We start from the raw sequence: 6070 nt of genomic DNA on the forward strand, positions 1-6070 counted from the left end.
TCTCGGTTGACCGGGCCAATCGATTGGGGAACGGCGATCGACTGCGAGTGCTAGAACATCTTTTTCAAATAGCCCAACGGCTAGTTTTAACTAGCCACTACAGAGCCGTTGGGGGGACTCTCAAACGGCTAGTTCTTTGCCTATATAAGGGTTTCCCAACCCCTTTGAAAATAAAAAACAACACTCCTAAACCATCTTGAATCAATATTTTGAGTAAAATACCTCCCTTAAACCTCATTTGAAGATCTTGTGAAGAATTGGATACATGATCAAATTCGTTTATCATTCTTGTATTAGCCTTTGTAAGACTTGCTTTCTTATTCTTTGTTTGATCGTACATGGTGGAGGGCGCCCGAAAGTCCCTTATTCTTGGTGAGTGACAAGGTGTGGAGCTTCCTTGGATTGATACGGTTGAGGGCTCCCACAACATCCTTGGGCTAAGTGACGAGGCACGGAGCCAACTCAAAGGTGAATTGTAACGGCTTAGAATATGCCTAAGGAGTCCGATTAGTGAAGCAACAAAGGATTTTGGTGAGTGGATGTAGTTCCAAGATTTTGACCGATCTACTATAAAAACCATGGTTCACTCTCGTCTCTGTATTGCATCTTGAGTTGTATTTTCATTAATTGGATTTTCTTTTGATTGTAATTGTTAATTAATTTTAACAAGGGCAAAAGTTTTATAAACCCAATTCACAGCCGCAGCCCCCCCCCCCCCGGCGTCCGTGTTGCCACATCATTTATAGAGAGAGACGGATTTCACAACACCGGAAAATCCTCTTCTCAAATAGTGAAACCAAAGTTTACACTAGCCCAAGATGAACAACCAAGTAGAAGAAGAACAATGCCCAAAAGAGATGTGCTTCAATATATGATAGAAAGAACAAAACTACAAGATAAACAACAATAAAAAGAAGAAAGCTTCAAGAGGAAAGCTTGCACACAAGAGAGCTTCAATGGAGGTCTAGGTTGTGGAGAATCTCTACAAAAGTGAAGTTAATTAGAATAGGCTTAGTCAAGGAAAGTAAAGAGAAGATAACTTAGATAAGTGGTAGTGGGTATGGGAAAGTGGTGTCTTAAATGCTTAGGGAAGTGTAGTGGGTTTGGAGTCCAAGTAAAGGTTTGAATTTGAAATAGGTACATAGTGGGAAAAGATGGAGCAAACATGTGTGGCTGGCACATGTGCAAGCTAGGCAAAAAGACCAACATGCCCATGGACACAAAAGTACATATTTGCCCTCACTACAACACTCAAAATAAAAATAAAATAAAGCTACCCAAAAAATACACTTTAAAATTTAACATCATTAACCAAAGGCCTCATAGATGGAGATTCATAACAATAAAATCTAACTTATTTCCGTTTCTCAAATCGGCCAACATTTCCCCATTTGCTTTTTGCTAATGATATCCTTATTTTCTCCGAAGCTGCCATATTGAGTTGCCGAATGGAATCCTTGTGTGTTAGACTCCGGTATGTTCATCTACCTCCATGAGGAATTAGCTACCAAGAGAAAAGTACCACTCTCTAAAGGCTAGAAAACCAAACCTGCTCAAAGATGTGATGACCTTGTGTTTGCAATCTACTCCATGTCATTCTTTCCAACAATGTTTCTTTCCAAATTCTTTAAAAAATTCATTCTAAGAATAGTTGCAAAAAGAAGAAGCAGAAAATGGGTTTTCATGGGGCCAACAATAGTGAAAAATGGGGTGGGGATACCCTATGGCATAAAAAAAACATTAGGGAAAAATGGGCCAAAAGAAGCCCAAGGATAATTATACCTATACCCTTATTTAGTTAATGACACTCCTCACTCACTTTCACCCCCTTCACACTCCACTCCACTTCACTTGGACTCCAAGTCACATCCCTGAGTTTCCTCCCTTTTCCTTGCCAGGATTACAGTGGGAGACTCGCCCTAATTCCAACACTAACCCGTACACATTTTTCATTTGAATACTAGAGCATATCAAACAAGAAGAATAAGGTACCCATATTACTAATTAGTAGTTAAAAGACTATTAGAAATCAGAGAAAGCCATTTACAACAATTAAAAAAGTGTTTACAAATTGATGAGTACCACAATCAAAACAAGGGAGTGCATCGTGCAAACTGTTAGAGAATAAAATCAGATCTCTCAAGATCTTAGATTGATTAGGCATAGTTTTAGGCATACTGATTTGAATAGGTAATTAGATTAGATTATGTTTATCTCTTTCCGTTCTTATCAGTATCTCTTTCTATGTTTATCCCATGAGTGTTCTACATAAACACTCTTTGGGCTCTTTAATGAATCCAAGATTTAGTGAAATATCAGAATTTATCATGGTATCAAAGTAGGTCGATCGGACCTAGCACAATCCATCAAGCTTCGTTCTCCGGCGGACGGCCGATCAAGCCGCCGGCTGTCCACCCAGCCACAATAAGCCCTTAGTTTTTTCTCTCTCTTCTATTTCCTTGCTCTCTTCCAATCTCTTCTCGAACAATTAGAGATCACAGCTGTCCACCATCCCCACTGGATTGTTCGTTTCAATGTGCCTTTGCCTTTCTTGTTCGGCCTCCAAACCGTAGCCCAAAGCCGCTCTCTCCTTGTTCTCTTTGAGGTTAATACAAATTGCAAATTTTGTTGTCATTTCTAAATATCCATTAACACAGTGAATCCCAGCCCTTCCGGGTTTCTAGTTATCATAATGGGCATATGCAATCTCTTCTCCTTCACAAACAAGCACCATGGCACCAGGCTGAAAGTTTTCGCTTGTGCAAGCACAGCCGAACCAGCCACCTATCCTCAACTTGCTACTCCTTTGGGCTGCAAAAATGGCAATTTTTACTTTCTCCATTTCGCATAAAAGAACTTCCCTTTTCCCTCTTTTTTTGGGTTGCGTATCCAATACATAACCTAATGTTTGAAAATATTGCCATCGGAGAAAAGTTTCCTATAGTTTTATTCCAAACCCATCTTTTGATTTTGATAATGGCACATCCTTCCATCTTTACCCAAGTATCTTTTTTTTCTCCCCTTCCTCTATCCTATGTGAAGAACATATCCCCATGTTGATAACTGCACCCCCTTCATTTGTCTTGCACAAGAGTTGCTTGTTGTCATGTCTTTCCTGATGTCACTAAAGTTTATCGTGAGTCCTTCGTTGTCGCTCATCTCGCATCCCTTTTCTCGCATATTCTGATTTTTTCAATTCTTCTTTTCCTATTTCAGTTGAGGTGCCTTTCTTAAGGCGCGTGCCTGAAATATCCAATCCTTTCGGTTGAGGTGCTCCATTGAAGTGCGTGCCCGAGAGTGTGATTCTCTTCCATGAGGATCGATATCTAAAGCCGACCCATGTTCTTGCCCATTGAGGCTTCCTTTTGTCATTGAGCATTAGTCCATAGTAACCCATTCCTACGAGGATCGGTGTTCTAAAATCGACCCATGAAGAACTCGCCCATCGAGGCTTGAGGCCCATCCAGTCCATTGTGACTCATCTTTCAAGCGACACATCTACGCCATCAATCATTGTAATTACAATTGGCAACAAATATCAATTATCACCATTGGCGGACATTCTTCATCCACTTTCAATCGGGTGAATCAACTGGAGGATTCAAACTACATTTCTTAATTTGGGATATCTTATTCGGAGAATTTTATTGTAATCAAACGTATATCAATTTTCAATCCATATACGTTTGAGGGATCATGTTAGAGAATAAAATCAGATCTCTCAAGATCTTAGATTGATTAGGCATAGTTTAGGCATACTGATTTGAATAGGTAATTAGATTAGATTATGTTTATCTCTTTCCGTTCTTATGAGTATCTCTTTCAATGTTTATCTCATGAGTGTTCTATATAAACACTCTTTGAGCTCTTTGTAATGAATCCAAGATTTAGTGAAATATCAGAATTTATCAGAAACTTCATTCCCCATTTTCCTTATAAGTGAAATGATAAACTCGCCCATTTATTTGGCAGAGCCCCCACCCTTTACAGTGGCTGATTGATGCTTCAGAAAGGTGCGACCTTATTGTAATACAGTGCAGCACTCCACTACAACATATTGGATTTCAATTTTGATTGATCCGAACCTTCCACTTGATATGTCTTGCTTTTCATCTCCAATTGCCCAATATTAATTTAATTAGGCAATCATAAGATCTACTAATGTGTATTGTTTGTCGTTGAATATAAATCGTTGATTAAGCTAACCAGTAGTTTTCGACGGTCCATGTTCAGTAAAAAAAATTATATATTATTTGATCATAGGTTTGGATTTTAAGTGTGATTTTTGGGTCATAAGAAATTCAAAGCAAAACTTATCAAATGAACGGTTCGGATCAATCAAAGGTGAGACCCAGTAGGCGAAAATATTCATAAAAACACTCAAAATTAGTCATGACACCTAAAAGAAAATCAAATAAGATAAACTGATGACTTGGTTGGAAATGTCTAGAGATATTGGGTTTTCAGTACTAATTCCTCATAAATAATCTTGAACATTAGGGATTTAGGAGATTTTATACGTTGTGTGGCAATAAAATCCACTATTTTTCAAAAAGTACAAAGGGGACCAATTCATAGGATGATCCAAACCGTTCATTTGTTGGGCCATAATGTAAATAGGTTGTACCCCAAAATCAGTTCCACAGGGTGATCCTAACCCTCCTATCTGTAGAGATTTCCATAATGAACGGTTTTGATCACCCTATGGAACTGATTTTGGGGAACAACCTATTTACATTATGGCCCAACAAATGAATGGTTTGGATCATCCTATGAAGTGGACCCCACAATACCTTTTTAAAAATTGCTGGAATTTAGGGCCACACACCATATAAAGTCTATGGATTAGATACTCTTATTAGAAAAAAATCTGTGAATAAATTTGTCTTTATGTCTATTATTAAGTAGGGCTGCAACTCGGGTCGGGCGGGTCGGGTTTTGGAGAACCCAACCCTACCCGAGAAATATCTCGGGTTGGGTCGGGTCGGGTTTTTTTTCGGAAAACCCACGATTCCCAAACCCGGCCCTACCCATGATAAATCTCAGGTCGGTTCGGGTCGGGTTTTTTCACGTTGACGCAAATTTTTAAGGAGAATTCTTGTTTGGCAAGGCAACTCAACTCATAGAAGCAGAAATTACACTCACATTACACTTGAATCAAACAATGATGTAATTACACTCACATCACACTTGAATCAAACAATGCTGTAATCAAACAATGTTGTAATTACAATCAAACAATGTTGAATCAAACACTTGAATCAACTCAACTCATAGAAGCAGAAATTACACTCACATACAGTAACAGTGAGTGCGTGGGTTTTCACTTTTAACTTTGGGATAGTTACATTTACACCCCCTCTAGTTTCTCACACATCCACTTCCACCCCTATAGTTTAAAACGTGACAAATACACCCATGTAGTTTCAATTTGTTTAAGGTTTGCCCCCTCAGCTGAAGGTTCGTCCATAGATTGAAGGGTTAGGATGATCCGATGGAGCTGATTTTTTGGGCACACCATATCTATATCAGGACCCATCAAATGAACGCTTTGGATCATCCAAATAATGTGGGCCCCTACCCGAATCCAAACACTACCAAAAAATCATCCAAATAATGTGGGCCCACATTGTTTGGATGATCCAAAGCGTTCATTTGATGGGTCCTGACATAGTTAGGGTGTGCCCAAAAAATCAGCTCCATCGGATCATCCTAACCCTTCAATCTATGGACGAACCTTCAGCTGAGGGGGCCTGCCTTAAACAAATTGAAACTACAAGGGTGTATTTGTCACGTTTTAAACTATAGGGGTGGAAGTGGATGTGTTAGAAACTAGAGGGGGTGTAAATGTAATTATCCCTTTAACTTTTAACTAACAATAGAAAAAAATGTACATACTATAACTTATGTAACTCGGGTCGGGCGGGTCGGGCCCCTTCAAACCCGGCTCGACCCGAGATTCATGCGGGCTTTTGAATGCTGAACCCGGCTCGACCCGAAACCCATGAAACCTGAACCCGACCCAGGCTATTTTCGGGTCGGGTCGATGCGGGTCGGGTTTTACCCGGCT

This window comes from Tasmannia lanceolata, unplaced genomic scaffold, assembly GCF_043159265.1.
Source record: "Tasmannia lanceolata isolate RefF3 unplaced genomic scaffold, GAP_Taslan_0.1 ptg000018l, whole genome shotgun sequence".
Lineage (NCBI taxonomy): Eukaryota > Viridiplantae > Streptophyta > Magnoliopsida > Canellales > Winteraceae > Tasmannia > Tasmannia lanceolata.